At 44.2% G+C, this 19,774-nt stretch overlaps 1 pseudogene across 1 annotated transcript; it reads right to left on the bottom strand.

Moving 5' to 3' along the window:
- Window positions 1-1,768: 1,768 nt before the first annotated feature.
- LOC143493641 (NLR family CARD domain-containing protein 3-like) lies at window positions 1,769-18,896 on the bottom strand (annotated as a pseudogene). Its single transcript, XR_013125545.1, has 10 exons — window positions 18,807-18,896; window positions 17,960-18,076; window positions 17,622-17,846; window positions 15,683-15,737; window positions 14,634-14,838; window positions 12,069-13,845; window positions 6,474-6,704; window positions 5,456-5,755; window positions 3,031-3,077; window positions 1,769-2,757 (listed from the first exon to the last, which is right to left on the bottom strand). The product of XR_013125545.1 is annotated as an NLR family CARD domain-containing protein 3-like (transcript).
- Between the last annotated feature and the right edge of the window lie 878 nt (window positions 18,897-19,774).

Here is a 19,774-nt window from a genome sequence, read left to right as displayed (position 1 = left end):
CTCTACTTCCTCAGAAGGCTGAGGAGGTTTGGTCTGAAGCCCAGCATCCTCAAGACCTTCTACACCTGCACTGTGGAAAGCATTCTGACTGGCAGCGTTACCACCTGGTACAGGAACTGCACTGATCTTGAGAGGAAATCTCTGCAGAGAGTAGTACGAACAGCACAGTCCATCACCGGGGTTCAGCTCCCTAACCTGCTGGACTTATACACCAGCCGCTGCCTGAGGAAGTCCAGAAGGATCATGAAGGACCCCTCCCATCCTAGCAGGACTCCTCCCATCCTAGCAGGACCCCTCCCATCCTAGCAGGACCCCTCCCATCCTAGCAGGACTCCTCCCATCCTAGCAGGACCCCCCCCCCCCATCCTAGCAGGACTCCTCACATCCTAGCAGGACTCCTCCCATCCTAGCAGGACCCCTCCCATCCTAGCAGGACTCCTCCCATCCCAGCAGGACTCCTCCCATCCTAGCAGGACCCCTCCCATCCTAGCAGGACTCCTCCCATCCTAGCAGGACTCCTCCCATCCTAGCAGGACTCCTCCAATCCTAGCAGGACCCCTCCCATCCTAGCAGGACCCCTCCCATCCTAGCAGGACTCCTCCCATCCTAGCAGGACTCCTCCCATCCTAGCAGGACTCCTCACATCCTAGCAGGACCCCTCACATCCTAGCAGGACCCCTCACATCCTAGCAGGACTCCTCCCATCCTAGCAGGACCCCTCCCATCCTAGCCACTGTCTGTTCTCTCAGCTGCCGAGTGGTAGGAGGCTCAGAAGCTTTAAAGCCAGAACCAGAGGGCTCAGAGACAGCTTCTTCCCCCATGCCACCAGGCTCCTGAACAGCCAGTAATCTCGGCTCTGACCAACCCACACCCTCCATTACATGCATGAGCACCAAAGCACTTTATTTCACACTGCACCTCTGCACTGCTGGACTATTGGACTTAATAATACCAACCCGAGACAATACTCCACCCCTGAGCTCCCATATACTCACTCCATACCTTGCTCTGACATCAATACAGCATCATACTCACTGGGATTACAGGCACCTCTATACAACAGTATAATTTCCATAACCTGTTACATTCATCTCCATTTTCTGTGCAATATCACATGTATATTTAATATATTGTAGATATCAAAAATTAGAACAATACTTATTTTTATTTTTAAGACATACAGAGTAAGCTTTAAATGTACATAGTTTAAATTGTTTGTAATTTATACATCTTTGTAATACTGTTGCTGCAAATTGTGGAACATGCACACAAGTTTTTCACTCACCGGGGTACCTGTACTCTGGTGATGTGACAATAAATCTGATTTTGATTTGATTTTGATTCATGTGGTGCGTGGAGCTCCAGTGAGTGGGTTCAGACTGAATGATGTTGTGCTGGAGGAGGCCAAGTTCTTTTACAACTGTTCTCAGATTCTGCTTTGCAAGCACAAAGTGGTTGAAATGTTTATCAATGTTCTTTAGCTTGGCATTAATGTCCAAATGACGTTAAAATTCAAATAAAATGTCTGTGTGGTAGTTTTAGAAGTGAGCAAAAAACTGAAAAGTGCACTGAAAACAGAGAATCAAGCAAAAACAAACGTGTGCTTAAAACAGTGAAGCAAACACACTTAACTGTGTGATTCTTGTTTCTCTGCTCTCACTGTCACTGGTTTTGCTCGGTTGTTTTGCTCAGTGTGTCTTACTTGCTCGATTGAACCTCATCTTTGCTCTCGTATTAAAGACAGTAATCTCACTCCATAGGACTGGAGTAAATTTCAGTCTTTCTCTTTAATGGACAGAAGAAAGCAAATGTACATCACATCAAAACATAAAACACTTTACATATGTTGCAATTTAACCAGCAAAATCACACACAAAATCCTATACTTTGCCCAGTTATGATACTGTATATCAATATGTGGTTGTCTGCTACCATCTACTGGACACATACCGGAACTGCAGGGAAATTTCTGCATAAATGTAAAATACTGGATAAAACAGTAAAATGTAGAAGCAGGTTCTACACTCCACGGTTAACTACTCTGCATGTAATCACAGGACTTCATTTACCCCTAAACCTAGAAATGCAGAGAAGACAGTAACTGTTGAGGCAAGAAAAAGAGGAGGGAGAGAGAGAGAGAGATTTTGTTCTCCAGTTGTGTGTGTAGAGGAGTGTGTGTTTCCATGGAGACGCAGGTGTTGCTCCAGTACACAGGAGGTTATTCTAGCTCACACACACACACTGAGGAGTCAGGAAGCCACACCCCAAACCCTGCATAGAGGGGCTCAGTGAATGTGGAGTGGAATGTGTGTAAGTGTGTGAGTGTGTGTGTGTGAGAGGAGACACTGTAGAAGGACAGAGTGCCGGCGGGCCAGTCCAGATACACTCCTACTCTGTTGGAGCTGGAGGGGGCAGAGATGTGAGTGTAGTTCTTATTGTGATGGACATAGTAACTGTTATTATAGCAGCGCAGCTTCCAGGACTTTATATTGAATCCAAACCTACAGTCACTACTGCGTCCTTTCCTGCTGATTCCTTTATATGTCACTGCTATACCAGCAACTCCACTACACTCAACCTCCCAGTAACAGCGTCCAGTCAGACTCTCTCTACACATCACCTGAGGACAGTAATCAAATCTCTCTGGATGATCAGGATACGTCTGCTGCTCCTTCACACGTGTCACCTTTCTGTTCCCCTCAGACAGAGAGAGACGTGTGTGTGCTGTGTTTGGGTCCAGTGTGAGCTCACACGCATCTGCACACAAGAAGAGACATTAGAGGAGATGACACAAATACTGTGTGTGTGTGTGTGTGTGTGTGTGTGTGTGTGTGTGTGCACGAGTGTGTGTGTGCGTGCGTGTGTGTGCGTGTGTGTGTGTATCTGTGTATATGTATCTGTGTGTGTGTGTGTGTATATATATACATGCTGGTTATATTTTCTGTGTGTGTGTGTGTGTGTGTGTGTGTGTATATCTGTGTATATCTGTGTTTGTGTGTGTGTGTGTGTATTAACTACATAACTGCTTACATTTTCTTAGTCCTGGTTTGAGACTGGTCTTCCCTGCAGGATCCACCCTAAAGAACACACACACACACACACACACACACACACACACACACACACACACACACACACACACACACACACACACACACACACACACAGTTATTTTTTATTCTGAAGGCTCTGTCCTGAGAGAAATATAGAAATAGAGGAAGAAAGCTCTATTACTCACACACACACATGCACCTAGATAACTGAACTGTCTGTCCCACACACACACACACACACACACACACACACACACACACACACACACACACACACACACACACACCTCTATAGGGTCTAGACTTCACCGATTACATTCACTGCCTTGTGTGTGGAGTCAAAACCTTTAAAGAATATTCCAGGATCAATAATTAACTATACTGATAGGCTACTGATAAAAGTAGGTGTGTCCGGGGTACAGCTCTCTGTCTCGCAGCAAACTTTAAGGCAACCAATTAAAGAGCTTCTCCAGATCACATGCTTGCCAAAAGTTTAAGGACCTACATAGACACCCATTAGTCCAGCGCCCCACACACAGGAAGTATACGGTACACATATAATGTCACAGACATTCAGTGGACAAAAGGAGAAGGTGAGACTCCACTTCGAACTGAGAGACTCCACGGACCCGGCAATTCGAGCTGCCAACCCTCAGATTCGCACTGGACGGAAGTGGAATGCATCCCAAGCAGTTGACCAGGCAGTGGAACGGCTGAAGCACCAGGAGATCGTTGGTGCTACACAGTTGGGCAGATCTGGTCTGGGATGGGCAGTAGCACCAAAGAGCTGGTCCAAAGCGACCAGGAAGGAGAGGAAGGATCTTGTGATCTCTGAATTTGCCAAGATGGAGGAGGAAACATACAAGATTACAGCAGTGAGCCAGCAACAGCAAGGCAGATGGACTACTTGGGAGGCTGTGCTAAATAGAACCATCACTTGGGCCGATTTGTGGAGAACTCCCCAGGCAAGACTGAGCTTTCGGATTAGGGCCACATACGACACCTTACCGAGCCCCCAGAACCTTCTCACCTGGTTTGGTACAGAAGAACACTGCCATCTCTGTAGTTTCCCAAGTTCAACCCTAAAGCACATCCTCTCCGGATGCAAGACAGCGCTGTCACAGGGAAGGTACAGGTGGCGGCATGACAAGGTCCTGCGCAAGCTCGCAGAGATCCTGGAAGCCCGCAGACAGCAGGTAAACCGGTCAGCAAGCCTACCCACCTCCCCGATGTGGATCCAGTTTACCAGGCCAGGGACGACAGCACGGTGCAGCACGGGGACAGAGCGGTCGCTCCTGTCGCTAGGAAGTGAGTGGCAGTTGGCAGCCGACCTCAGCCGCCAACTGAAATTCCCAGTAGAGATTACTATAACATCCTTGCGCCCAGACATCGTACTCTGGTCAGCACCTGCCAAAGCCGTCATCATGGCAGAGCTGACAGTCCCATGGGAGGAGCACATGGAGTCCTCGTACGAACGGAAGAAGGACAAGTACGCAGAGCTGGCAGCAACGTGCTCACAAGCTGAGTGGAGACCATTCGTCTTCCCAGTGGAGGTCGGATGCAGGGGCTTCACTGGGACATTCACACAGAGGCTACTGAAAACTCTGGGTGTCACAGGCCCTAACAGGAGGTGAGCTATTCGCAACCTTGCAGAGGAGGCGGAGGAAGGGAGCTTCTGGCTGTGGCTCAGAAGGAAGGATGGCACATGGGGGAAAGAAGCTCTTGAGGGAGACGTTCTGGTATGCGGTCAGTACTTGTGCTTGATTCAGGGAGATGGACGTCCCTGACATGCACAGTCCCCTGCGACTCATTCCACACACAACAATAATAACGCTGGGGTCAGAGAGTGGGGTGAATACAGATCCTTCAGCAGGCTGCAGGGGGCGGTAGGGAGACGTCCCTGTCGCTGCTCCACCACCCAGAGATGTTCTGGGGGATAATGGAGTGAAACATCAGTGAAGGGTGCCACCCCCCCCCACCCCCCCCCCCCCCCAGCTGACGACCCTGCAGCCCACACAATGGCACCGTCGGAGGTGCGTCAGGCAGCAATGCCAAGCAGGTGTGACCACCTGTGCTTACATCTAGATAGAATTATTGATCTTTTTTTAAATGTACGATAATTGTCAGTATTACTAGTTTCATAATACTTTTGCAATATATAATTTACATTCATATGTACGTTCATATGTCTAAGTAACATTTTTTCTCTGGATAATTTGATGAGGGCGGCACCCCAGCGCCCCCTACTGACGAGCTGCCACTGGTGTCATGTATGATACTGTATGTATTTTAGGAATAAGACCATGTGTGTGTCATGTGTGCTGTTTCCATGTATGACACTGTTCTTCTCACATTTGGAGTGTGTGGTCACACACAGGGTGTTTAAGGGGATTCCTACATACCTGAGTATGTCCAGTCTGCAGTGGGGATCCTCCAGTCTAGCAGAGAGCAGCTTCACTCCTGAGTCTCCTGGGTGGTTGTAAGTCAGATCCAGTTCTTTCAGGTGGGAGGGGTTTGAACTCAGAGCTGAAGCCAGAGAAGAACAGCCTTCCTCTGTGACCAAACAACCAGACAATCTGCAGAAAGGAGGGAAAAAGAGGGAGAAAGACAGTGTCCTCACTGCATTTGCAGAGCAGCCAGTATGGGGCGCTAGAGAGGCCAGTAACTAGTGGAGGCATCACCCTGTGCTTTATAATAAACTACTGTCATGGTGAGGTCTCATATCCATTCCTCACATATGATCCTACACCACCAAACACCCTCCACAATATTAAACCTGATAATCCTAAACTGATTAGCTCTGAACTTTGATATAATGTTGTCAAATGTGTGTGCACAAGCACTGAAAAGGTGGTTTTTTCATTACATGTCATTTTAATATTGGGGTATATGTCAAATGTGTAAATGAAATTAAAAGATATTGCCACATTTTCTTTCACAGTAGTGTAGATGTCTGGATTTGGAACATTAATAACACACTTGGGGCAGAGCTGTTTTACAACCTGTGTGTTTGTCGCTTCTATGCAGGTGTGTGTGTGTGTGTGTGTGTGTTCAGCTCTGTGTAGGAGTATGAATGTTTCCATAAATACCCACATACATTTGAACAAGGGCTCATCTGAGTCTCTTTAGAGTGTTACATTTCTCTTATAGGAGATTATGTAAATCTACTTATGCATCACACATTTTTCTTTCTCTCCACAATGTGGTCAGTCAATGAAATGTAGTTCATGTAGTTAATTTTAACAGAAAATATTTGAAATTAATAAAGAACGAAAACCTCATAAAATAATAAAGAATGAATTGTCTTGCATTGCATTGTGGTAGATGTTTTTATACTGTACTCAAAGGAGTTTTATTATTTTAAAAAAGGAAATTTACTTTTAAAAGTACATAAATATTTATCTTAATATTTATTAAAACCCTGTACTGTCACCACACTTCACTGTTTTCCATTCCAGATTAAATTGACAGAAAACTCACCTGAGAATCTCCAGTTTACAGTTTGAACTCTTCAGTCCAGCACAGAGCTGCTCCACTCCTGAATCTTGTAGGTCATTATTATTAATCTCCAGCTCTTTCAGTGAGTTTTCTGTTTGTAGAACTGATGTGAGAGATTTGCAAGACTCCTCAGTGAGACCACAGCCAGACAGTCTGTAAAGGAGGAGTAAATACAGTACAAAATACAGATCAATCAGATGATGCTGGATTCCAGAATCTGAACCGCTGATTAAATTATCCTCTGTATCTGTCATGCAGCTCAACCCTGGAGACTGCAACTCCCAGAATGCCCCACGTTGTCTGACCCGTTCCTCCTCCCCTCAGTAATAGTTCACACCTGGTTCATAGTCATAGGCTATTATATATATCAGGACACTCGCAAAACTCTTTGTGAAGTAATGCCGACATTTTGAAAGCATACCAAGAGTTTTTCCTGTATTCTATTCTCTTTGTGGCCTTCATGACTGGGTGTGGGCGCCACTTAAAAGGTGTGCAATGCCTTGCGTTTGTATAACAACCACCCAGTAAGCTAAGTTCTTACCTCCACGTGGTGTAGGCTGGGTAATGCAAAAAGAACCTCTGGCGACAGGCGGGTATCAGGCGCCTGAAAATAACCTGACCCCCCCCCGCCGCCCTGCGGACTAGGCTATTTAGCCAAGGGCTAGGCCCACCGCTTACAACAGGTGGTTGTCGTCAGGAAGGGCATCCGGACGGAAAACTTGCTCCAACTGAAACTTATGTCGTTTGCTCATGATAACAAGGCCCCTAGTCCCCAGCAGGCCTTAAATGGTCAAGGGGTGCTAAGAATCTCTGGGTGCAAGTCGAATGCAACAATGGAGAGCTGTTGCAAACGACTAAGGATTGGACTCTCCATGGTAATACGACTTGGAACGCTAAATGTTGGATCTTTAACTGGTCGGAGTATGGAAGTAACTGAGACAATCGGAAGACGAAACATAGATATATGTTGTGTTCAAGAAACAAGGTGGAAGTCTAATGGTGTTCGACATATTAACTCTGATGCAGGAAAATACAAGTTATTTTGGAGCGGCCATAACAAGGCACAAGGCGGAGTTGGTATATTCATCAAGGAACCACTGGCACAAGAAGTGCTGGAAGTTACACGGATCAGTGAACGCATAATGTGGATCAAATTACGTATTGAAAAGCAAACAGTCACTGTAATCTCCGCATACGCTCCTCAGACAGGCAACTCGGAAGAGATGAAGGACACATTTTGGACACTGTTTTCGGACACCATACGAACCATACCAGCAACCGAAACACTTTTTATTGGAGGTGACTTTAACGGCCATGTTGGAGAAAAAGCGGATGGGTTTGATGGTGTACACGGCGGTTTTGGATATGGCGAACGAAATGAAGATGGAGTTCGTATCCTGGAATTCGTTGAAAGCCTTGAGCTCTGTCTAGTGAACACCTTTTACCGAAAACGCGCAGAACACTGTATCACCTACAAAAGCGGGTCAGTATCCACCCAAATTGATTTTCTAGTTGTGAAACAAAACGACAGGAAGATGATCCAAAATGTCAAGGTGATACCAGGTGAAGCATGCGTAACACAACACCGCTTATTGATAGCCAACATACGTGTTGAAAGAGGACGTAAAACGGCTAAACGAAACATGTCTAAAATAAAAACGTGGAAACTGAAAAGCATGGAACATAAGAAAAAGTTTGAAGATCTTGTTGCAGATACACTTAGTTGCCAATCCAATATAGGTTGGCAAGAGTACAAAACATGTCTACTCGAAGCTGCTGTAACAGTATGTGGAAAAACTAGTGGAAAGCGACAAAACGAACGTGAAACGTGGTGGTGGAACGCTGATGTTCAAAAAGCTATAGCAGAAAAGAAAGTTGCCTTCAAGCAGTGGCAACATTCGAAACTTGAAGTTGATAGGAATGCATACCGTAAAAAGAACTCAGCTGCAAAAAGACAAGTATCAATAGCTCGATCCAATCAATGTCAAGAATGGCTTGCAAAAAGCAAAGGAGAGCAAATCAAGTCTTTGTATCGCATAGCAAAGCAAGCAGCAAGGTCGAAAAAAGACATTGTTGGCGCATCATGCATCAAAGACAGCAATGAAAAAATGATATTTGAACAAGATGGCATTAAAAACCAGTGGCGATCATATTTTCAAGGCCTGTTGAATGAAACAAATCCGATTAGTGCGGAGTTTACTGCTGATGCAGTTGAAGGACCTATCCTGGATGTCTCTGCAACTGAACTAACTTTTGCCTTGAAAATTATGAAGAATGGAAAGGCTGCTGGCCCAACGGGTCTATCAGTTGATATTATAAAAGCATCTGGCGAACCCGGTATCCAGAAACTACTACAGCTCTGTCGCGAGTTTTGGAGCTGCGGGAAGATGCCAAAGGAATGGAGCTCAAGCACAACATTGCCCTTATATAAAGGCAAAGGCGATCCACTAAACTGTTCATCCTATCGAGGAATTCGACTACTAGAGCACAGCCTGAAGATTGTCGAGAAAATCATCGAAAGGAGACTATTAACCTACCTTTCGATTGGAAACTATCAATATGGGTTTATGGCTGGGAAATCGACCATCGATGCAATCTTCATTATACGACAATTGCAAGAAAAATACCACGCTAAGCAACAAAAACTTTTTCACGTTTTTGTCGACTTAGAAAAAGCCTTTGACCGCATCCCACGAGAAGCGATAAGCTGGTGCCTGCGCAGGCAAGGTGTTCCTGAGTATTTAGTGCACCTTGTCATGGCTACATATGAGCACACAACGACATTAGTCAGCACACCGGCTGGAAACACATGTGAATTCGAGATTGGTGTTGGTGTGCATCAAGGATCAATTCTCAGCCCATTGTTGTTCATAGCGGTGATGGAAGAAATAACAAAACCACTACGCACAAATGACATATGGGAAATTATGTACGCTGATGACATAGTACTGACGGCTTCATCTGAAAAAGAAGCGGCGGAAAAGTTTGAAGTGTGGAATCGACATTTAGGCAAACATGGGCTCAAAGTGAACATAGGAAAGACAAAAGCCCTGATTACTGGAGAAACCGCCCAAAATGCTCCCACTGGTCAGTGGCCATGCTCAGTGTGCAATACTGGTGTTGGCAGCAACTCGATTCTATGTCATCATTGTAAAAAATGGTGTCATAAAAAGTGCTCGAAGATAACTGGTGCATTGTCTTCAATAGCCGCAGCAAACTTTGTTTGCCCAACTTGTCAGAATCCTAACCAGCCTGTAAAGCAAACACAACTATTGGACAAGCTAGGGATTGAACATGTAACGACATTTCAATACCTGGGGGACATGATTAATACTGCCGGAACTGCTGATGCGGCAGTTCGTACTCGCATCCGAGCCGCTTGGAGCAAATGGAGACCCCTTGCTTCTATATTCACTCGACGCGATATTCCTTTACAGCTGCGAACAAAACTGTACAGCTCAGTGATGAGGCCTGTATTGCTGTATGGTGCAGAAACATGGCCCATGACCAAAAGACTTGAACAGCAACTACACAGAACTGACATGAAAATGCTGCGATGGTTACAACGTGTAAACCTTGCTGATCACATTGAGTCCACTGAGATACTACATCGTAGTGGGCTAGGTGGAATAAGTGAAGCACTGCAAAAGCATCGGTTGCGCTGGTTTGGTCATGTAAAACGCAGTGAAAATACTGCAATAAAAACCATTATGAACCTAGAAGTTGACGGGAAACGACCAAAAGGATGCCCAAGGACAACATGGTTGACAACTATTCGAGGAGACCTGAAAACTACTGGGCTAAAGGAAGCTGATGCTTTGGATAGAGTGAGCTGGCGACATAAACTACGCGTCCAACCTCCGCTAGGGGACAACGGACGTTAAAACGATGATGATGATCTATTCTCTTTGTGGTTCGACCCAGTTTGTCTAGTTCACTGCTCTCCTGGATTCTCCCTTTTTGTACCTCTGTCTGTTTTTTCTTCTTTTTGTGTGTACCTGACCTGGACTGTTTTTTTGGCATTGACTTTGAATTACGTCTGGATTACGTGTGTGTTTAAGTCTGTGTGTGTCTGCGATTAATATGTAGGCTCTATGTAGGAGTGTGTGTGTGTGTGTGTTCATGTAGTTAACTTTAACAGAAACTATTTGGAATGAATTAATAAAACTTCCTCCACCCCCCCCCCCCCCCATCTTTGGAGGACAACTTTGTTTTTATGTACAGATCAAATGATAACAATTCTGTATAATACAGTGCAATAGTGATAACAATTATTGGGGTTAGGTGGACCATAAGAAGATAGAATATAGAAAAGAGGGGGAGAGAAAAGAGGGGGAGAGAAAATAAAAAGGGAAAAGACAGAAAAAAGGGGAGAAGTAACCACGGGGGAGCAGCCGGGAGAGGACCGGGCACAACAAGCCCCAGACCCAGAACCAGCTGTCCTCACACATACACTCAAACTCATATTTACATTCACCCCCATGTATACACCCCTACATACATACACACACACCCTTATATACACCCTCATTATGTATACACCTACACCCATCCTTATACACACACACACACACACACACACTCACCCTCATATATAGACCCTCACACATATATACAACTACACAAACATACACTCCCACACATTCACCCACACCCATATACACTCTTACGGACATGTATACACCCACAAATATACTTACACATTCATCCCAATATATACACACACACCCATATACCCCCCCCCCCCCCCAACATGTACTCATTCACCCACCTATACAAAAAGAGACAAGGACAAAGACACACATTCATCCAAACTAACACACCCTCCATGGCGGGGGCAAATGGCTGGACCAGCAAGGATCGGCAGCAGCTCCAGGACGCCACCAGTCCAGCCCCGCCCTAGTGACCCATCCCTGTCCCGGCAGGGAGCAGGAAACGGGTGAAGGAAGGCATTCCCACCCCTCCACCCCCAGTGCTGTGTAGTGTGTAGGTGTTGGTGTATATGCATGTGTGGTAGTGTGTGATACTATGGTGTAGTTAAAATTGAGGGGACAGGTGCTGGGACAAACTTGGGCAAAGCCCCAGGCCACTGGTCAGTGTTTGTACACACCGTCCCCTCAAAAGCCCTCAATGTGTAAAGTGCAGTAAAAACTGAGGGACAGACAGTGGTGAGGAGACGGGTGAGGTCATGACAGCAGGTCCACCTCATTGACCTCTGGGTAACATGCCTGCCCCCCAGGATCCTAAATGTATGAGTACTGTATGTGTACTAGTCATCTAGTTAGGAAAAAGCCAGCTAGAAAAAGCCAGCTAGTTAGACACCGTGTTTCACACATTCATCCTATATATACACCCACACACATTCATCCTATATATACACCCACACACCTTCATCCCATAAGCACAATATCCAGGCAACACCCTGCTGAGGGCCAGCACCCCCCCCCCCCCATAGACCTTCTGATTCAGGAGCATCCAGTGCTATTTCACTGTGAATCTCTAAATGAAAATACTCACATGACTTTTCTGGATGCTTTGACCACTGGCAGCAGTCTCAGTAGACATTCATTTAATGGGACATTGCTCAGGTCAAACTCTTCCCGCTCCTCTTCTGAGTTCAGCATCACAAACACCACAGCTGACCACTGAGCAGGTGAGAGCCTGACTCCACGCAGACGAGTGTCACCTCCTCTGCTCAGGTATCTTTGGACTTCCTGTACTAGAGAATGATCATTCAGTTCATTCAGACAGTGGAACAGATTGATGGATTTCTCTGGAGAGGGATTCTCCCTGATCTTCTCCTTGATGTACATGACTGTTTCCTCTTTGCAGTGAGAGCTGCTTCCTGACTGTGTCAGTAGACCTCGTAAGAGAGTCTGATTGGACTCCAGTGAGAGACCCAGAAGGAAGCGGAGGAAAAGGTCCAGATGTCCATTCTGACTCTGTAAGGCCTTGTCCACTGCACTGCTGAGGAGGTCAGACAATGTGTTTTTGACCAATCCAGGTTGTTGCTGTTGCAGCACATTGGTGTTGGTGGAGATGAAGGTAATAAACACATATAAAGCAGCCAGAAACTCCTGAACACTCAGGTGTACAAAGCTGAACACCTTTCCCAGCTGTAGACCAAACTCCTCTCTGAAGATCTGAGTGCACATTCCTGAATACACTGACAATTCTCTGACATCAATGCCACTGTTTCTCAGGTCGTGCTCATAGAAGATCAGGTTGCCTTTATCCAGCTGTTGGAAAGCCAGTTTTCCCAGTGCCAAAACATGTTTTCTAGTTTGTTGAGGGTCAGTGTCACTTTTCTGATCATATTTTTGGTCCTTGTGTTTGATGTGAAAGATCAGGAAGTGTGTGAACATCTGAGTCAGAGTCTTGGGGATCTCTCCACTCTCTGCTTCACCCAACATCCTCTCTAGAACAGTGGCTGCAATCCAACAGAAGACTGGAATGTGGCACATGATGTAGAGACTTCTTGATGACTTCATATGTGAGATGATTCTGTTGGCCAGACTCTGGTCTCTGATTCTCTTCCTGAAGTACTCCTCTTTCTGAGGGCCACTAAACCCTCGTACCTCTGTTACCTGGTCAACACTCTCAGGAGGGATCTGATTGGCTGCTGCTGGTCGAGAGGTTATCCAGAGGAGAGCAGAGGGAAGCAGATTCCCCTTGATGAGGTTTGTCAGCAGCACATCCACTGAGGTCGACTCTGTTACATCCCACACGCTGTCATTGTTCTGGAAATCTAGAGGAAGACGACACTCATCCAGACCATCAAAGATGAACAGAATTTTGTAGTATGTATAGTGAGTTGGTTTTAATTCACGTGTTTCTGGAAAAAAGCAATGAAGAAGCTGCACCAGACTGAGCTTTTTCTCCTTCATCAAATTCAGCTCCCTAAAAGGAAGTGGAAATATGAAGAGAACATCCTGATTTACATTTCCTTCAGACCAGTCCAGTATGAACTTCTGCACTGAGACTGTTTTACCAATTCCAGCCACTCCTTTAGTCAGCACAGTTCTGATGGCTTTGTCTTGTCCTGGTAAGGGTCTAAAGATGTCACTGCATTTGATGGGTGTCTCCTGTGTTGCTGGTCTCCTGGATGCTGTCTCAATCTGTCTCACCTCATGTTCATTATTCACCTCTCCACTCCCTCCCTCTGTGATGTAGAGCTCTGTGTAGATCTCATTCAGAAGTGCTGTGGTTCCATGCTGTGAGATTCCTTCATTAATTTTCTCACATTTGTCCCTCAGTTTGGATTTGAGTTTTCTGTAGCAAGCAGGGGGCAGTTCTGATAGAGGAAGACAACACCACACATGTTAATGTCTTTAGGATCAATCATAACAGACTCATCACAGGAAATACAAGAAAAGACATCATTATTACAGTCCCCCAGGGGGCTGTGGATTCCTGTGGAGAGTACACTTCTCGCTGGTGTGTGATTGGTTGTGTAAGACTTGTGTTAAAATTGTAAAGCGACCTTGAGTATCTTGAAAGGCCCTATATAAATTGAACATTAATTCATCACTATGAATAGATTTTTAGTCCCCATAGATTGGTCATGATACATTCAGGAAATTGAAGTACTGTAAGAGTTAAATTACAGGATGGTTAGAGTGTCTGGGTATCAAAAACACTGAATGATCAGCAGTTTGACATGGAGAACACATGGGTTCATGGAGGAAGCCATTACACCAGCTGAAGTTCCACCACACACACTGGTAACTGTCACCTGACTGAGGAGACCTACAACTAGCAGACTGGACATCTGAGAGACAATGGAGGGAAATAGAAAACACACCTGTGTATGACATCATGAGACAGTGACCTGTGGTCAAATCTCAGTTCTATAGAATAACAACGTATCCTCAAAACTCCAACATTCTACAGTCACATGACAACAGTGATAAATGTAGGAGAGTCTTGAGTCTGCACCTGAGCAGACTACACTGAAGGGAGGTCAACTGAGGACAGACCAACACTAATTTAAGATCCTCATTGTGAACTGAGATTCACCAACAGTGTCCTCCCTCTGAAGTAATAAAGTGATGTTATGATGTCATGACCCAGAGCTCTTACTGGTCTCTAGTGTGTTAGCGAGGTCTGTCTGGTTCATGTTCCTCAGGACGTGCAGTGTGATCTTCATCGCCCCCTCTCTGACACTGCTCTGATCCTCCTCATCCTCCACCTGTCTCCCAGTGCATGCTGGGTAATCTGGACTCAGTAGATTCTTGAATCTCTTCAGCTCATTTTTCACCAGAGAGGTGATTTTGTGCTCCAGCTCCTGAATAAACAGTATCAGTAAAACTACAGTATTACACACAGATGATTATAACACAGGATAATCCATTAAACATAAGAGAGGACTGAACTGAGAGGGACTGGGTGGTCCTGTGGACATTATGGTTTATTACAAAAGTTTAAGTACAAAAGTCTAATATATATATATATAATATATTATAATATAATAAATATAAAGTTTCAATTGTAGGTAGTTTTATAAAGTTTTATAAATGATCTGTGATGTAAACACTAATAATAAGACCCTTCTCCCACACACACAATAAACACAATCCACATACACAAAATACAACCACAGAGCTCAAGCAAGACAGAACATAATACAATATCTCCCAATACAAGAACAACCACAGAACAAGAGAAGGGACAGAGATTAAATAGGACAGACTAACAAGAGAAGGGACAGAGATTAAATAGGACAGACTAACAAGAGAAGGGACAGAGATTAAATAGGACAGACTAACAAGAGAAGGGACAGAGATTAAATAGGACAGCCTAACAAGAGAAGGGACAGAGATTAAATAGGCCAGACTAACAAGAGAAGTCAACTGTGAAGAGGTGGGACTGATAATCTCAGGGTGGAGTTACTGAATGGAAGGAGGGACAGACAGACATGAAAAACACATGGGAAGTATAAACAGGGAAAGGCTGGGCGGGGCTAGAGGGACCAAACAGACAGATTGACAGGAGAGGGTGGAGCTCAGCATGACACCCTACACACACACACACACACACATACACACACACACACACACACATACACACATACACACACACACACAAACACACGAACACACGAACACACGAACACACACACACATACACACCTTGAATACTGACTCCAGTTTGTCTTTAGAAATCTTTACAGGTTTCTTTTGGGCACTGTGGACAAACAGAACAAACAACTTTAACAACTTTTACATTTTATAGACATGAATTCATATATATGTTACATTCATGACTACATGTTACATTCATGAATACATGTTATATTCAGGTACATGATGATGATGATGATCAGGGCCTGAAATTCATTTTTCAAAATCAGTGGGAATTCCCCCCTTAAATGTGTCACATAAGGTGGATTTCTACATTTTGGGGGGGGATACCTCTGGTGAACCTAAATACAGGTCTTGCTGTGCTTCAACAAGATATATATATATATATATATATATATATATATATATATATATATATATATATATATATATGGAGGGCCAAGCTGAAATTAGCATACATTGGTTAGGCTTGTTATAACTTAATTTTACATCTGTTTTGTGTGCTGAAATGTGTCATCACATCACAATCAGCTGACTGGGCATCAGGCAGAATTTTATGCATTGCAGTAATCCAGGGTTGCCAACTCTCACGCAATGAGCGTGAGACACATGCATTTGACCATCTTCACACGCACAAACGCCATACATCCGATTTCTCACGCTGAAAAAATCTAGTTTATTTACCTCTGATCTACATCTATGATTCAATGAGTTACTAGTTCGCTTATATCGCTCTGATATAATACTTAAATGTGTCCATTTTACACCCCCCCCCCCAACAATTTGCACACGCACACCCCGCCCCCGGCCAATATTTCACACACACGCCGCCACCCCCCTCCCTCCCTCCCTCCTAAAATCAAATCTCACTCAGTGATAAAGTTGGCAACCCTAGTAATCTGTTTTTCTGCCCTTCTCCTCCGTTATTGACCACCTCTTTCAGATCAGCCTCGCGCTTTCTTTTCAGTGCTGCTGTATGAGAGACACTAGCCGAGTGGCGACTTAAACTCGATGTTTTGTAGCATCGGCTGGTAAAAGGCACAGCACCGTACATTTTACAAATCGAGCAGCTCATTTCACCGCTATTAAGTTCGAGCCAGGGATATATTCTTGGCCAGTTGGACTGAAACATATCTTTGGACTGCTGCTTTAGTTTACTACCGTCACCTGTGTGTGAATCCTGAGGATTAGTTTGGTCAACGTTGCCGCCGCTGCGATGCTAGGAAGAGTGAGAGCGCCGAGTGCAGCGTCCAGTACGGACGTTGGTCTGTCCGACTATCTGTCCGTCTCACAATACAAACAGAGCTATTGTTTTGCTGAACGTTTTCGCTGTAATTGTGTGCGGGAGTTTCCCGCATTATTATGGATAAAATTGCGGGAATCGAAGAAATAGTGCGCAATTCCCGCAATCCCGCACTGAAATTCAGGCCCTGAAATGATGATGTAGCACATGTGCAATAACCCAACACATCTGAACATGTGACGGTTCACTGGGCTCCCAGACTGAGGGACACTGAACTTAAATGCTGTAGTGACAGTAGAACAAACACAGAGAACCTGCACCTGACTTTAACTCTGGTGATGTAGAATAATGTTTATGTGAATAGTGCCTCACTTTATTATAAACACCTTGTATCGGTACACACTAACACTTTATTAGAAACACTTTGTACCAGTACATACTAGACACTTTATTATAAACACCTTGTACCAGTACACACCAGACACTATATTAGAAACACCTTGTACCGGTACACACTAGACACTTTATTAGAAACACCTTGTACCGGTACACACTAGACACTTTATTAGAAACACCTTGTACCGGTACACACTAGACACTTTATTAGAAAAAACTTGCAGTTCTGAATCAGTCTAGTTCTTGTATTTCTCATTGTGTTTACTCTCATAATGGTGATTCAAATTGTAATCCTGTTCTTCACAAACTAAATACACAGCTAAAAACTGTCATTAGTGTATCACTCACTGTAGGTCAGAGGTCACAGGTCCACTGCTGAAGGCAAGAGGCTCACCCATGGACCAGTCACTCTTCATAGACACACAGCTGGGTACTGGAGATGATTCACTATTCATAGACACACAGCTGGGTACTGGAGATGATTCACTCTTCATAGACACACAGCTGGGTACTGGAGATGATTCACTATTCATAGACACACAGCTGGGTACTGGAGATGCTGCTCTCTTCACCCTGATGAAGATGAGGAAAGTGTTGAGTAATTACATCCTTCACTACATCTTATTTATCCTGAATATTCCCTCTTCCTGTTTCCTCATATTAAGTGCTGATGTAAAGCTCCTCACTTTGGGTCAGAGGTTCCTCCTCCACTGCTGGAGTTATGAGGCTCCATCATGGAGTTGTTCCTCTTCACACACACACAGCTGGACACTGGAGATGCAGCTCTCTGCTCCCTGTCAACACTTCATCATAAAGAGGAGGAGCAGGACACTGAAACACTGATTATAGGAAAATGACATTTTAACAGATTTGTTCATTACATTTTCCAGTTTCTGTAACTGTTATGTACAGTGTTGTATATGTACTTGAATGCTTGCATGTAACACTATCACCATCGGTAACCGAAATCACTCTCTTTTAGCTAATGTTACATTTAGATGTTCCAGTTCAGAACAAATAAAGTGTGATTTAAAGCCCAAGACATTCCTTTCATCGCTGCAAAATCTGTCAATTCAGTGACTAAATGAAAAAAAAAAAACATCAGCCTGGAAACGTTAATAGTTTTTACAGATTCAGGGTATTGCATGTTACATGCATGTTGCTTAAGAACAGACGCGGCTCTGGGATTACGTCACACGTAGCGCCGTGCGCAGTGCCCTAGTGCCTGTAAATTTAAATGTTAATGGTCCAATGAAGGTATTTTTAAAACCAGGACATTTCCTCACTTAAAAAAACCCGGGACGCCTGGGACAGGACGTGAAATACGGACGTTTGGTCTCCCTATTTAACCTCTACTCGCTTTAGAATGTGATCTGTCGTCTGTTTTCATTTCGGACATTTTGTCATATTGCAGTAAGACTCACAGACCTTTTCGTATATTCAAACTGCTTTATGCCCCTTTATCGTTAAAACATTAAAACAATATATTTTGTACATAATGTAACCTTTAATAATATTTCTCAGTGTTCTCACCGTCGTATGTCAGTCTTGTGTTCATAAGGTGATTCTTCTTGTTTACTTTCGGTTTAGTCTTGTACCATCCGGCCTCGCCTATCTCACCTTTACCTGTTTTACCTGTTTGTAGTGTTTTGGTAAACAGCAGGGCTTAATTTGAGCCGGATCCTGTTGGAACATGATCCGGGAACTCTTTCAATTTGAAGGGTGCATTCCGGGAACTGTCTGCCTCGATCCAGAAACTTTCAAGCCTACTAATTATAAGTTATGAAGAAATCTGTCTGCGTTGAACCAATTAATTGAACAAATAATTCTATAAAAGACATTTTTTAAACACAAGATTCACATTCAGGCTTCCTAAATCACAAATTTATTCCTAAATTCCTAAAACCCTTTTAGCGATGCCTTTCCACCTCTCCCCCATAAAGCATCCGCCCACCCCTCACACGGCCTTAGTCCAAATGGGCATTTTTATTATTATACACAAAAATATAATAAAACAACACAGATAAATTGCAAATCAGTTTTAAGGTGTATGTGGGTCATTAATAAAAAAAATAAAATTATTTATTACATTTTACAATAGAAATTGTTGATGGGAAATATTTTGTGTTACGTAGATATCAGACAAAGGCGCCAATTTGTCAAAATAACAGCGATCAATATGTCGAAAAAACAGTCAAACTTGCTTTCCTTTTTTAACAAAAAAGCATCTGGTTGTACTACTAAACAACGAGACTTGAAGCAAATGAAGGCAGCGGCAGTGGAGATGTTATTGGGGCAGGTGCAAGTGTGATTGAGTCCCAAGCTATATACTAAACAACTAATAAGGTAAGAAACAATTCTGCACTTAAAACACTCACACGTAAATCATTTAAAGCAAAGCCGGAGTGGCTAATCGGGAGATTCGGGAGGATTCCCGATGGGCCGGTTCATGTCAGTCTCTAGTTTGGGCCGATTGGGAGGGAAAAATAATTTTGGGCCGG

The sequence above is a fragment of the Brachyhypopomus gauderio genome, unplaced genomic scaffold, assembly GCF_052324685.1.
Source record: "Brachyhypopomus gauderio isolate BG-103 unplaced genomic scaffold, BGAUD_0.2 sc90, whole genome shotgun sequence".
NCBI lineage: Eukaryota > Metazoa > Chordata > Actinopteri > Gymnotiformes > Hypopomidae > Brachyhypopomus > Brachyhypopomus gauderio.
The sequence above is the reverse complement of the archived record's forward strand: the minus strand, read 5'-3'. Positions and strand labels throughout refer to the sequence as shown.